The 15,776-nt window shown below is 44.9% G+C and overlaps 1 protein-coding gene across 5 annotated transcripts in view; it reads left to right on the forward strand.

Annotated features, from left to right (window-relative positions):
- The window catches only part of TDRD1 (tudor domain containing 1), a 613,801-nt gene that overhangs the window by 35,101 nt on the left and 562,924 nt on the right, over window positions 1-15,776 (forward strand). The window contains exon 1 of one of the 5 annotated variants that reach the window (XM_033943147.1): window positions 4,674-4,690. The exons of the other annotated variants lie outside the window; for them this stretch is intronic. The gene's annotated coding sequence lies outside the window, so the exon portion shown is untranslated. Of the gene's footprint in view, window positions 1-4,673; window positions 4,691-15,776 lie in introns of those variants that run through there. 5 annotated transcript variants of the gene reach the window in all.

The raw sequence follows: 15,776 nt of genomic DNA on the forward strand, positions 1-15,776 counted from the left end.
AGTCTACAATGCCAAGCCTTCCCCTCAGGGTGCATCATGTGATGCATGGAAAGGGGCTTATGGCCCTGATTGGCTCAGATGCATCAGGCCTCTCCCCTTGGGAGGGATTTTAGGTGTCTGAGCCAATCAGGAACTTCCTTAGGCTCCTTACTCTGTATCCCGGATAGAAGGGGGAAGGCCCTGATTGGCTTGACTGAGCCAGATGGGGGTGAACTGTAGTGGTGGTGGTAAATCACTAGTCAGAAAGACGATTTAAATAATGGTTTTCTACAGATGGACTCAGTTTTGCTTCTATAATCTTAATATTTACAGTTAGATGAAGGTTTCACTTTTTGAAAGTTTAATTTTTTGAAAAATAACTTTCAAATTAGTTTTACAGTTATATAAAAAATTACTAATGTTTATACTGTTAGTAATTATTTATCTAGTACATAGATAAATAATTCACCTCGCAATCCAGTTTAATAGGTTTATTTATTTATTTTTGGACAACTTTTCTGCTGTACTTTATTAAAAGAAAAAAAAATAATTATCTTAATAACAATTTAAATAGTTTTATTTAACTAAAACAATAACATTATAACATATGTATTCTTGTATTAGCTTAAATATTTATAATAACTGATATGGTTAAACAAAAAAAAAAGTTTACTGTCAGCCAGGCCCACACATGAAAAACTTAAAATACCATCTTCTGTAGTTCACTCATTTTCATCTTCCCCAGCCCAGTTCAATATACAGTGGATCGGTGACAGCACAATCCACGAATGTAAGGTGGTCGGGGGCAGGGGGGGATACAAGGAGGTCAGTGAGTCTTCGGTGGTGATCCCAACGGGTATAAGGGGATCAGTGTCTAGGGGGTGGGTGCCTTTATTGTGGATAGTGTCTCAGAGGGGAGGATGCCCCTGTAGTTCAGCAGGAAGAAGACAGCTGTACCAAGTGGTGGCTTGAATATGTTTATTAAAAACTATATAACGCATAACAGCTTAAAAGGATCCAAGTGGTTTACAATGTATAGTTCACATGTATCAAGAAAAGAAGTCCATTTAAAAAAAGGAAAGGATAAGGACAAAAGTTAATTTTTTTTTTCACTATAAAATATAACAAACATCTCAATAATAACAATTCTAATGGTAAAACAATAGAACAATCAAATCAACGAACCATAACTAATGCACTCAGCACACAACAAAAAAGGAACACACAACGGAGCTCAGAACCATAGAAGGTATAGAAATCACAAACAGGGACAAACCCTCAATTGTATTTCATTCATGTCTATCATTGCTCCATCTAGTTAGTTAGAAGTTTTTTCTTATGATGTCTAAAAGGTACACAGGTGCACTTGACAAATTCAAAAGTCCATTTAGAGGTGCTATAAATGCTTTTTTTGTATGAATGAATATATTACTTCTTTTTGAAAAAACTTAAATACTTAAAGTGTTTAAAGTCGTCTCCCTGCAGTGAGTTCTGACACGTTTCGCCAGAATGGCTTCTTCAGAGAACCCACTCAAGCTGGATAAAGGGCAGGAAAATAACTTCACCCTAACGAAAAAAGATAAAAAAGCAGTTTTAGGAAGTTAAACAACATCATATAACACAAGCTAAAGGCACTGTTGTTGGATACCTTGCATCGCTCTCTTGATTCTCTATCTTCCGGTTTGAATGACGTCACCCTCAGCTGTTACCCAGAATATATATCAATGGGGCTGTCACTCATTTATGGAGAAACACCCACCACTCTACCTTCCAGTTTAGTCCATTGGGGGCTACCGTCTGCCAGTGGTAAATCCATGTTTGCTCCTTCTGCTCCACAGGTAAGTTGTGATTTCTATACCTTCTATACACCTGACCAGAAGAGGGAAGAATGTCCTGGGACGACGCCTGGCTCACTTCTTCATAAAGCTTTAAACTAGGTGAGCCGGGGGAGGGGACCCACACTCACACAAGTTGGGTAAATAACTCGGAGGCAAGAAATCACGCCAATATTAAAGGGGATAGAGGGAGGGAAGAGTGAAAGAAAAAGACTTGGTATCTGGGGTAAGCAATAAAGTCGGTAGAGTGGGGGACAAAGGAAAAGATGGAGTCTCCATCTTGGGGCCAGTGGGGAAAACTCGCATGGACAGGACGTCAGGGGGGAGAAATCGCTTAGACACTGAAGGAGACAGAGGCATCAGAAGGGGTGACAAAGGCACGATTGAAGAGGACAAACTATCTCAACCGGAAAATACTCCATACAAAAAGAAAGAATGGAAAGCCATGTATTCTATTGCCCGTAGCTTAGGCAACAGAATACTAGAACTGGAAACGGAAGTGAGAAATGTTGACCTTGATGTAGTGGCAATATCAGAAACTTGGTTCTCAGAGTCCCACGGATGGGATATGGTCATACCAGGTTATAATCTACTCCATCGAGACAGAGAGGGCAAATCAGGAAGAGGAGTAGCTCTATACATTAGAGAAAACATCAAAGTTACTAAAATTACAGACATCAAGTATACGGGAGAGTCCCTCTGGGTGAACCTGGCCAGGGGCAATAACAAATGCTTGTATCTTGGTGTTGTATACAGACCGCCTAAACAAAAGGAGCAAGCAGACGATGAGCTATTGGAAGACATTGAGACCTTAACACTGCGTGGAGATACAGTGCTAGTGGGAGATTTCAACATTCCCGATGTGGACTGGAACGAACCTTCCACTACAACCAGCGGCAGCAAGAGGATACTAGCCTCCATGCGAGGAGCATGCCTAAAGCAGATGGTACTGGAACCCACTAGGGGTCAGGCGACCCTGGACTTATTGCTCACCAATGGTGACAGTGTAACAGAGGTATCGGTGGGAGACACCTTGGCATCCAGCGATCACAACACGGTATGGTTCCACCTCAAGAAAGGAAACACTAGGTCAAATACGTTGACTAAAGTACTAAATTTCAAAGGAACTAATTTTCAAGGCATGGGGGACTACGTCTACAACATGCTGCAAAATCAAAGCACGACAGACAATGTAGAGGATCTATGGTCGACTCTGAAATCTACACTGCTGGAAGCAACTAACATATACATAAAAACCGTGTGCATACGAAACAGGAACAACAAACCACAGTGGTTCTCCACAGAGATATCAGAGCTAGTAAAACAAAAAAAAAGCTTTTGTTACCTACAAACAATCACAGCAATTTGAAACTAAAGAATCCTATATGGCAAAATCCCGAAAAGTTAAAAAGACAGAGAGGCCAAACTCCGGATGGAAGAAAACATAGCTAGGCAGGTAAAGAAGGGGGAGAAATCCTTCTTCAAACACGTTAGCGACAGGAAGAAGAACACAAGCGATATTGGGCACCTAAAGAAACCAGATGGTAACTTTACAGACTCAGATGCAAACAAAGCAGAAATACTCAATAACTACTTCTGCTTGGTCTTCACCTGCGAAGCGCCAGGATCCGGTCCTCAGCTACAGGCAAGGGGGGGTTCGGAAGCCTCATTCCAGGAATTTACTGCAAGCGAAGTCTACCGTGAGCTATCAAAAATAAATGTGAACAAAGCTATGGGCCCGGACAATCTACACCCTAGAGTACTTCGAGAATTGAGCGATGTCCTGGCAGAGCCGTTGGCCGTGCTCTTCAATTTTTCCCTGAGCAAGGGAAAAGTACCCCTAGACTGGAAAATTGCAAACGTTATCCCGCTCCACAAAAAGGGAGGTAGGTCGGAGCCTGAAAATTATAGACCGGTGAGTCTCATATCAATAGTGAGTAAACTCATGGAAAAATTGATTAAGAACAGATTAGACACGTTCCTAGATGATGAAAGACCAAGATCTCCACCAGCATGGCTTTACAACGGGAAGGTCTTGTCAATCCAATCTGATAAGCTTCTTTGAATGGGTAACAAAAAAACTGGATGAGGGCGAGTCCCTGGACATAGTGTATTTGGACTTTAGTAAGGCTTTTGATAGTGTTCCACACCGAAGATTATTAAATAAGATGAACTCGCTAGGACTTCAAGAGTCGATGGGACAAACAGGTGGAAGTACTACGGAGTTATGCTCAATCGATAGATACTCCAGGGAAGAAGGGTCCTTGAGTAGGCAAACTAGTTGGAGGGAGGGTTCTCGAGTGGGCAGACTTGTTGGGCCATCGGCCCTTTTCTGCCTTCATATTCTATGTTTCTATGGTTCTGAGCTCTGTTGTTAGTTATAAGAGGTAGACTGTGTGTTCCTTTTTTTGTTGTGTTTTTGGAACATAAATTTGATTTTCCTTAGCAACAGCAGCAGATGAATCCAGAGACCAATGGGATAGCACACATCTACCAGCAGGCGGAGATAGAGAAACTGATTAACAGGTGGTCCTATTGGCTGGCACTCCTTCTATATCTTCAGTATGCTCTATCTCCCAGCAGGTGATGGTCGCTATTCAACTAGCTCCTGAATTCTGGCTGTGATTAGAAAATTATTTTTTCCTGTTGAGGTTTCTCTTCAATGAGACAGGGGTGTCTGGCTGAACGGTGCCGGCTTTAGGGGTTACACCTGGGTCCCCGCCTCACCCTCCCTCCAATGATAGAGGGTCTGACTGGGTCTCCATTTTTTCTTCTTTCCCTTCTCTGTTTAAGGGAGACCACAGTTGCTACATTCTGCCCTGTTAGTGCTGCACAACCAGCTCTTACTGGCTTCAACCGTCCTTAACAACAAGCTTGTGAGTATGTCTGTGTTTTTTTACTGTTTGAACTTTTTAGTATGTTTGAACTTCTTAGTATGTCTGTATTTTTTACTGTTGTTTGAACTTCTTAGTACTGTGGGTTCAATCAACGTACGTTTAAGGAATGGATATTTTATTGAGGCTAAGTTTTATGACTAGAAATCTGTTGAGGGAACCGTGACTTTCCTGCCCTTTACATGCATGCGCTTGGTTTCCATGTTGGTTACAGCGCGACAGTAGCGGTACGATTTCATGCTTGCACTTGTTCTCCTCATTGGGTTTCAGTGCAGCAGTAGTAGTTCTGTTTATTCCGAGGCTCTCTTTCGTCGGTGTTTGTCGCGGCCATGTGCAGCTGATTGTGCAGGTGCCGGTTTATAGCAGCGCGCATGAGATGGGACATGTTTTTTCCGGCGCTGTGGGAAGCACCGCACTGTTCTTCTAGTTATTCCCCGAGTCTGATTTTCTTTCTATGCAGGCCGCGGCAGGGTAAATTTTGCGGGGCTTGAATCCGACTATGTTTCTAGGAGTGTTGATGCAGCGGCCACGTGTTGGCGAGAATCAGGCGAGCGCTTAGGTCTCCAGTGATGGCGGGAGAGCTGCAGCGTTCCGGTAGTTTATTTCCAATTGACTTTGGTCAGGGTATGCTGCGACTTCTCGCCTTTCCGGTTCAGACAAGTTGTACGTGTTTCACCAGCTTTGGAACAAGCTTGGGCAGATTTATATGTCTGTGTTCCTACTGTATTCACTTGAAGGAAGCTGCTAATTTAATCGGATTCTGGATTACCAGAGAGACTGACCTGTGCTAAATCACCCAGTCTCGGTTTATTTATTTATTTAATTTTCTATACCGTTCTCCCAGGAGGGCTCAGAACAGTTTACATGAGTTTATTCAGGTATTCAAGCATGTTTCCCTGTGTCCCGGTGGGCTCACAATCTATCTAACGTACCTTGGGCAATGGGGGGATTAAGTGACTTACCCAGAGTCACAAGGAGCAGCGTGGGTTTGAACCCACAATGCCAGGGTTAGTTGAACCCTGAGGCTGAAGCTTTAACCACTGCACCACACTCTCCCCTAAAGGTAGTACTAACAGTTTCCAAGTTCAGGCTGTCTCTATGGGCATAATGATACTTCGCATCTTCCTGCGGACAGGACTCTCTTTCTCTATTTCTGAGGGGGCCTGGACTTCAGATTTCCATTCTTATCTTTCTCTATTTCTGAGGGGGCCTGGACTTCAGATTTCCATTCTTATCATGCTGGTTTCTCCTGTCGCCATTTTCTCATGGCACATGTTAATCGGACCCCCCGACCAGACAGGAAGGGCTGTACGGCTCCTTTTAACCAGGAGCCAGTTACCTATTCTATCAAACCCGCGGAGGAGCACGCGCTATGTGGCTATTAGCCTCATCCCTGAAGCTCTCATTAGCGATGTGAGCTTTGTTTGCTACCTGTTAGGATGCTGTTGTTTTCCACGGGGCAGTAGATGCAGCATCTTGATTGCGTCTAGTACGTATTCACTTTAAAGGACATACATATTATCCCAGGACAAGCAGGCAGCCTATTCTCACATATGGGTGACATCATCGACGGAGCCTGGATGTGGACGCCTCATAAGCAGACTTGCTTGAAGAAACTCAAAGTTTCGAGTCGCCCGCACCGCGCATGCACGAGTGCCTTCCCGCCCAGTGCAGGGCGCGTCTCCTCAGTTCTCAGTTTTCTGCGAAGCCGAGAAGTCCGTTTTTGACTCTCTGTGTTTAACTTCGTTACTTTGTGCCTTCTCTGAACCACGGTTTGTTTTTTTTTCCTCACGAATCGCTGTTCTTATTTTATTTCTTTCATTTTCAGTTAAAAAAAAAAAATTTTTCCTCTTCTGTTTGTTTTCTGGGACAGGTCGCTCAGCCGCAGGCCGAGGACTTCGATCTTGCGGCAGCTATTTTTACTTCTATGTCTCGGCCTGTCATGGGCTTCAAGAAGTGTAGCAAGTGCCAGCGTGCGATTTCTCTTACGGACCCACACCGTCACTGCCTCAAGTGGCTTGGGCCGAAACATCATCTGAAGTCATGCCTGTGCTGTGCTACGCTTCAGCCTCGTACCTTCAATCGTCGTATTTTGGTGGATAAGCTCTTCAAGATGGATTCTTCTTCTGATCCCTCATCTTCAAAGGCGACCTCAGACTCGACTCCTACCGACGTTCCTCCTGCTTCTACTGCTTCCACCTCGAGCCTCATCAGACCTTCGTCGTTTGCAGCGGCTCTTTCTTTGACGTATCTTCCCATGTTTCCTCAGGTCAGATAGTTCAGCAGACAGTTCCAGCGGTAGTGATTAAAGTGCCTAAGACTTTCAAGTCGAAGCACATTCACACTACTTAGAGGGAACCTCCAGCCAAAGCAAGTGGTCTGGTTTCAGACGCGGATCCATCCTTGCCGGCTTCTTTCCAGACCATGTTGGAGAAGCAATTCATTCAGTTCCTCACTAATATGGGACCGAAGCTTCTATCTCTTATCCAGCCTGGGCATTCAGTAGACTCCCGCGAGGTCGAGCTGCTTCCCCTGCCTCAGTCTGAGCTTACACACTCTTTGCAGGGAGCAGAGTCTCTGCGAGTGTCTGGTCTGGCATCAAAGCACGTACAGCAAGGAGCAGAATCTTTGCAAGTGCCTCGGAAGGAATCCTCGCACTCTATACAAGGAGCAGAGTCTTTGGGAGTGCATCGAGGTTCCTCCATCAAGCCTCTGGAGCTTCGATTTACAGCCTCCATCCAGTCCTATACATTCTTTGATACCATCGGCTGCTTCCATCTCCGAGGCGAAGTCTCCTCGATCTTCGAGATCTGCTTCCAGGCACAGTTCTCATCGACGGTTGAGGTCTTCATTGAGGCATCATTCCAGGCATAGTTCTTCTTCTAAAGAAAGATCTTCTGCAACTAAGCCTCAATCTACCCCAACTTCGACTAGACCACCACCTCCTCGTTCGAGGTCTCCTTGAGGATGTCCCGGTTTCGATTGCCTCGTCCAAGTCACCATATTCCTTTGATGCCTTTTATCCTGCCAAAGCTTCATCTTCGACTCAGGCTGCCTCGATGTCCTCGAGGCAAAGCATTAGCAGATCAGCTATCTTTCTCATCTTTTCTTTGTCAGATGGCTGTGGACTTGGATCTTCAATTAGATACTGGCTCCAAATACTCTAAAGAGTATCTAGAAGACATGCATCTTCCTCAACTTCCGGCAGAGTCACTTAAGCTTCCTCTTCATAAGCTTTTGAATCAGACTTTTGGTCGATGCATGGAAACACCTTTTTCCATACCAGCTGTTCCAGGAAAATTGGACACTAGGTATAAAACTGTGCATCGCAAAGGGTTTGACAACTCACAGTTATCTCATCAATCCCTGCTTGTCGAGTCCTCCTTGAAGAGGTCCCATCCTTCCAAGGTTTATGCCACAGTTCCTCCTGGAAGGGAAGGGGGAAGGGAAAACGATGGACAAATTCGGACGTTGCATCTATCAAAATGCCAAAATGTCCTCTAAAGTCCTCAATTATAATTTTCAGTTTATTACTTATTTTGAATTCCTCATTTCGAAGTAGGAATACCGAAAGGAAATAGAATCATAGTGACAACTTTCAACTTCAGGAAAGGAAACTATGAAGCAATGAGAAAAATGGTAAGAAAGAAATTTAGGAACACTTCCAGAAAATGGCAAATGGTAGAACATGCCTGGTCTTTTTTCAAGGACACTGTGAGCGAGGCGCAAAATCTGTATATCCCCAGATTCAGAAAGGGGTGCAAAAGAGTCGAACAAAAGACCCGGCGTGGATAACTAAAATAGTGAAGGAAGCGATAGGAAATAAGAAATATTCATTCAGAAAATGGAAAAAGGACAAAACTGAGGACAACTGGAAAGAGCACAGGAAGTATCAAAAAGAATGTCACTGTGTGGTTCGAAGAGCCAAAAGAGAGTATGAAGAGAGGCTAGCCAGGGAAGCTCGAAATTTCAAACCGTTATTTAGATATGTTAGAGGGAAGCAGCCAGCCAGGGAGGAGGTGGGACCGCTGGACGATGAAGACAGGAAGGGAGTGGTGAAGGAAGAGAAAGAAGTAGTAGAAAGACTTAACATGTTCTTTTCGCTGGATTTACAAATGAAGACACTTCCAACATACCGGAACCTGAGCAAATCTTCAAGGGAGGTCAAGTGGAAAAATTAACATCCATGGAAGTGAGCCTGGAAGACAGGCAGCTAGAAAAACTAAAAACTGACAAATCCCCGGGTCCGGACTGAATCCATCCAAGGGTTCTGAAGGAACCAAAGGAGGAGATAGCGGAACTACTGCAGCAAATTTGCAATCTATCCCTGAAAACAGGTGTGATCCCAGAGGACTGGAAGATAGCCAATGTTACACCCATCTTTAAAAAGGGATCAAGAGGTGACCCTGGAAACTACAGACCGGTGAGTCTGACCTCAGTTCCAGGGAAAATGGTAAAAGCACTTATAAAAGACAACATCGACGAACATTTTGAAAGAAACAAACTTCTGACAACCAGCCAAAATGGTTTCAGCAAGGGGAGATTGTGCCTAACTAACTTATTGCACTTCTTCAAAGGAATTAACAAACGGATGGACAGAGGTGACCCCATAGACATCATATATCTAGACTTCCAAAAAGCCTTTGACAAAGTACCCCATGAACGCCTACTTCGGAAACTGAAGAACCATGGGGTGGAAGGAGATGTACATAGATGGATTAGAAACTGGTTGGCGGGTAGGAAACAGAGGGTGGGAGTGAAGGGCCACTACTCGGACTGGAGGAGGGTCACGAGTGGTGTCCTGCAGGGCTCGGTGCTTGGGCCGTTGCTATTTAATATATTCATAAATGATCTAGAAACAGTGACGAAGTGTGAGATAATAAAATTTGCGGACGACACCAAACTATTTAGTGGAGATCCTGCCAATCCAATCTGATCAACTTCTTTGACTGGGTGACGAGGAAGCTGGATGTTGGTGAGTCCCTGGACATCGTCTACCTGGATTTCAGCAAAGCATTTGATAGCGTGCCACACCGCAGGTTGCTGAGCAAGATGAGTTCTTTAGGTTTGGGCGACACATTAACCAAATGGGTTGGGAACTGGCTTGGGGGTAGGCTTCAGAGGGTGGTGGTGAATGGCACCCCCTCCGAAATGTCGGAGGTGATAAGTGGAGTGCCACAAGGCTCCGTCCTGGGCCCGATCTTTTTCAACATCTATATAAGAGACTTGACAGAAGGGCTCCGAGGTAGAATAACATTATTCGCCGATGATGCCAAACTGAGCAATGTAGTGAGCAAAAGCACAACAGACAAAAAAGCAATGGCAGAAGATATGGTGCATGACTTAACTTGTGCTGGAGCACTGGTCTAGGTCCTGGCAACTCAGCTTCAATGCCAAAAAATGCAAAGTCATGCACCTGGGAAGCCAAAATCCATGCAAGATTTACACCCTAAATGGTGAGATCCTGACAAGAACTGAAGCAGAAAGAGACTTAGGGGTGATTGTCAGGGAAGACATGAAGGCTACAAACCAAGTGGAGCAAGCTTCATCCAAAGCAAAGCAAATCATAGGTTGCATACGCAGGAGTTTCGTCAGCCGTAAACCTGAAGTCATTATGCCACTGTATAGATCCATGGTGAGACCGCACCTGGAGTACTGTGTGCAATTCTGGAGGCCGCATTACCGCAAGGATGTGCTGAGACTGGAATCGGTCCAGAGAATGGCCACCAGAATGGTCTCGGGACTCAAGGAGCTCCCATACAAGGAGTGGTTAGGGAAATTGCAGCTCTACTCACTCGAGGAACGTCGAGAGAGGGGAGATATGATTGAGACATTCAAGTATCTCACGGGCCGCATCGAGGTGGAAGAAGACATCTTCTTCTTCAAGGGTCCCGCGGCTACAAGGGGGCATTCGTGGAAAATCAGGGGCGGGAAACTGCACAGTGACACTAGGAAGTTCTTCTTCACTGAAAGGGTGGTTGATCGCTGGAATAGTCTTCCACTTCAGGTTATTGAGGCCAGCAGTGTGCCAGATTTTAAGGCCAGATGGGATAGACATGTGGGATCTATCCGCAAAGATAGATAGGGAGGGTCACTGGAGTGGGCAGACTTGATGGGCCGTGGCCCTTATCTGCCGTCTATTTCTATGTTTCTATGAGTTCGGACTAAAGAGGACTGCGAAGAATTGCAAAGAGACCTGAACAAACTAGGGGAATGTGCGACGAGATGGCAGATGAAGTTCAACGTTGAGAAATGTAAAGTATTACATGTGGGAAGCAGAAACCCGAGGTGAAGGTATACGATGGGAGGGATATTATTGAAGGAGAGTACCCAAGAAAGGGACTTGGGGGTAATGGTGGACATGACAATGAAGCTGATGGTACAGTGCGCAGCGGCCGCTAAGAAGGCAAATAGAATGCTAGGCATAATCAAGAAGGGTATTACAACCAGAACGAAAGAAGTTATCCTGCCGTTGTATCGGGCGATGGTGCGTCCGCATCTGGAGTACTGCGTCCAATATTGGTCGCCGTACCTTAAGAAAGATATGGCGTTACTCGAGAGGGTTCAGAGAAGAGCGACACATCTGATAAAAGGGATAGAAAACCTTTCATACGCTGAGAGATTAGAAAAACTGGGACTCTTTTCCCTGGAGAAGAGGAGACTTGGAGGGGATATGATAGAGACTTACAAGATCATGAAAGGCATAGAGAGAGTAGAGAGGGACAGATTCTTCAAACTTTCGAATAATAAAAGAACAAGAGGGCACTCGGAAAAGTTTAAAGGGGACAGATTCAGAACGAATGCTAGGAAGTTCTTTTTTACCCAACGTGTGGTGGACACCTGGAATGCGCTTCCAGAGGACGTAATAGGGCAGAGTACGGTACTGGGGTTCAAGAAAGGATTGGACAATTTCCTGCTGGAAAAGGGGATAGAGGGGTATAGATAGAGGATTACTACACAGGTCCTGGACCTGTTGGGCCACCACGTGTGCGGACTGCTGGGCATGATGGACCTCTGGCGGAGGCACTGCTTATGTTCTTATTTCTCTATTACCAAAGTTCTTGACTTATTTGGATACTCAAAAGCACTTTGAATTTCAAGAAGTCCTTGCTTCTTTATCTCAACTTAGATTATATCTCCTCCAGTCATCTTATGATGCCTTAGAGTTGTCTGCCCAAGCAACTGCTTGCTTTGTAGATATGCGTCGTCTTGCCTGGCTTCATACCATTGACATGGACCCTAATCTTCAAGACCGCTTGGCTAATATCCCTTGTGAAGGCAATGACCTATTCGATGAATCCATCAATCAGCCACCAAGAAATTGTCTGACCATGAAAAATCCTTTGCTTCTATTGTGAGACCTAAGTCAAAGCCAGCTCCTACCAAACCTGCATGCCCTGCTCCTATCTATCAACGGCGTTTTGCTCTGAGGACGGCCTCTTATAATCGCCCTCCTCTTAAGAAACAGCAGCCTCGGAAGCAACAAAAACCTCAACCTTCTGCTGCACCTAAGGCTACTCAGCCTTTTTGACTGTTTACGACATAGCATAGCCTCCACCGTTCTGACTCTGCCTTCCTTTCCTCCTATAGGAGGTCGTCTCCATCTTTTTTACCTTCGATGGACGACAATCACATCCGACCTCTGGGTACTGACCATCATCAGGGAAGGATACTCTCTTCATTTCACTCAGGTTCCACCAGAGCTTCCTCCAAGAGGGTATCCTTCCAATCCATCCCAGACTGCCCTTCTTCTTCAGGAAGTTCAAGCTCTGCTTCGTCTCCATGCCATTGAACCAGTTCCCTTGGAACAGCAGAACAAGGGGTTTTACTCCCGTTACTTCCTTGTTCCGAAGAAGACGGGCGATCTGCGGCCCATTCTGGATCTCAGGGCTCTCAACAAATTCTAGTCAGAGAAAAGTTTTGAATATTATCCCTGGCATCCCTTTATCCCCTTCTCAAGCAGAACAACTGGTTATGCTCTCTGGATCTCAAGGAGGCCTATACATATCCCCGTTCTTCCGGCCTCCCGTCAATATCTCAGATTTCGGGTGGGGAATTCGGGTGGGGAATCTGCATTATCAATACAGAGTACTACCCTTCGGCCTGGCCTCGTCTCCCAGAGTGTTCACCAAGTGCCTGGCAGTGGTAGCAACAGCTCTCAGGAACTATGGTCTTCAGATATTTTCCTACCTCGATGACTGGCTCATGAAAGTTTCCACATTTCGAGGGCTTATTGTAGTGACCCAACAAACTACCTGGTTCTTACAAAGTTTGGGATTCGAAATCAACTTTCCCAAATCTCAGCTTCAGCTCTCACAGACTCTACAATTCATTGGTGGTGTTCTGGACACTGTTCAACTCAGAGCATTCCTTCCACAACAATGACTGGAAGCTCTTCTTCAACTCTGTCATACAGTGTCTTCCCGCTCTACCATCTCAGCGAGACACAGGATGGTGCTTCTAGGTCACATGGCCTCAATAGTACACGTGACTCCTTTTGCCAGCTTCACCTCAGAATTCCTCAGTGGACCCTGGCATCTCAGTGGATGCAAATTTGCGACCCTCTTTCTCAACACATATCAGTCACTCCTTCATTGAAGCAGTCTCTCCGTTGGTGGATGCTTTCTTCCAATCTTTCCAGAGGCTTGCTTTTTCAAACACCCCATCAGAAGGTCCTCACGACAGACTCTTCGACCTACACTTGGGGCGCTCATCTCGATGGTCTCCATACTCAAGGCCTCTGGATCGTCAGTGTCATATCAATTTGTTGGAACTCAGAGCGATCCTCAAAGCTCTCAACGCTTTTCAACATCTGCTTCACGACCAAGTAGTCCTCATTCGGACAGACAACCAAGTCGCCATGTATTATGTCAACAAACAGGGAGGGACGGGATCTGCCTTCCTTTGTCAAGAAGCTCTGAAGGTTTGGGACTGGGCAATCCGCCACAACACCTTCATGAAAGCTGTCTACATTCAAGGGGCGAACAATTGCTTGGCAGACAATTTGAGTCGTCTTCTGCAACCTCACGAATGGACACTCCATTCCACGCCTCTTCATCACATTTTTTCACAGTGGGGAACACCTCAGATAGATCTCTTTACAGCTCCCCACAACTACAAACTGCCTCAGTTCTGCTCCAGAATATACTCTCCTCATAGCCTTGAGGCAGATGCTTTTCTTCTGGAATGGACGAATCTCTTCCTCTATGCATTCCCTCCATTCCCTCTCATTCTCAAGACTCTGGTTAAGTTAAAGAACGATCATGCCACCATGATTCTAATTGCTCCTCGGTGGCCAAGACAACCTTGGTACTCCCTTCTATTTCAACTCAGCAGCAGGGAGACATACCTTCTACCAGTTTTACCTTCTCTGCTAACACAGAGTCAAGGATCTCTGCTTCATCCCAACCTGCAGTCTGTACACCTGACAGCTTGGTTCCTCTCAACATAACCTCTCTTCAGTTTTCTCAATCTGTAAGAGACGTTTTAGAAGCTTCTAGGAAGCCTACCACTAGACAATGCTATCACCAAAAATGGACTAGATTTTCTACGTGGTGTTTTTCTCATCAGCATTCCTCCTTATCTTCTGTTTTGGACTACCTTTTGCACTTATTCAATTCTGGCCTCAAGCCTACATCGATCCGAGTTCATCTCAGTGCAATTGTGGCTTTCCATCAACCTATTGAAGGGAAACCCCTCTCTGCTCATCCAGTGGTTTCCAGATTTATGAAAGGACTTTTCATTGTCAAACCTCCTCTCAAACCGCCTCCTGTGGTTTGGTCCTTGCTCAACTGATGAAGCCTCCATTTGAACCAATTGATAAGGCTCATCTGAAGTAAGTATCTCACTTGGAAAGTCGTGTTTCTCTTTTTTTTATTATTTTATTTATAACATTTTACAATATTACCAAGCATATACATCTTGTACAGAAAAGTGAGATCAAACTACATTAAACTATAATTCCAAACTTAATATTGCTACAAGGAAATACCAAACTAGCTGTTCTCACACTAGTCCTCAATATTATTGAATCCATTATTAAGAGCAGAACTTATATAAAGTCGTGTTTCTCATAGCCCTCACTTGTGCTCAACGAGTCAGTGAGCTGCAAGCTTTAGTTGCTGATCCACCTTTCACGGTGTTCCATCATGACAAGGTGGTTCTTCGTACACATCCTAAATTCCTCCCTAAAGTGGTCTCGGAATTTCATCTCAACCAATCCATTGTTCTTCCAGTGTTTTTTCCAAAGCCTCATTCTCATCCTGGAGAAGTTGTTCTTCATATTCTGGACTGTAAACGTGTTTTGGCCTTCTATTTGGAATGCACCAAACCACACAGAACTGCTCCTCAACTTTTTGTCTCCTTCGATCCAAATAAGTTGGGACATTCTATTTCTAAGCGTACCATCTCCAACTGGATGGATTCTGCTATGCCCATGCTGGATTATCCCTACACAGTAGAGTCACAGCCCATAAAGTTATAGCAATGGCAGCTTCAATTACTTTCCTCAGATCTACTCCTATTGAGGAAGTTTGTAAGGCTGCTACTTGGTCCTCGGTTCACACTGAGTGTGTGGTGCAGTGGTTGGATCTACAGCCTCAGCACCCTGGGGTTGTGGGTTCAAACCCCGCGCTGCTCCTTGTGACCCTGGGCAAGTCACTTAATCCTCCATAGCCCCAGGTATGTTAGATAGATTGTGAGCCCACCGGGACAGAGAGGGAAAATGCTTGAGTACCTGATTGTAAAAACCGCTTAGATAACTTTGATAGGCGGTATATAAAATCCTAATAAACTTGAAACTTGAAACTCACTATTGTCTGGATACTTTCTCCAGACGGGATGGACAGTTTGGCCAAACAGTATTACAAAATTTATTCTCCTAAATTGCCAACACTCCCACCATCCATTATGGTTAGCTTGGAGGTCACCTATATGTGAGAATAGGCTGCCTGCTTTTCTTGGGATAAAGCACAGTTACTTACCGTAACAGGTGTTATCCAGGGACAGCAGGCAGCTATTCTCAGAACCCATCCACCTCCTCTGGTTGGCTTCTGTGCTAGCTATCTGA

Source organism: Geotrypetes seraphini, chromosome 4 (assembly GCF_902459505.1).
Source record: "Geotrypetes seraphini chromosome 4, aGeoSer1.1, whole genome shotgun sequence".
Classification (NCBI taxonomy): Eukaryota; Metazoa; Chordata; class Amphibia; order Gymnophiona; family Dermophiidae; genus Geotrypetes; species Geotrypetes seraphini.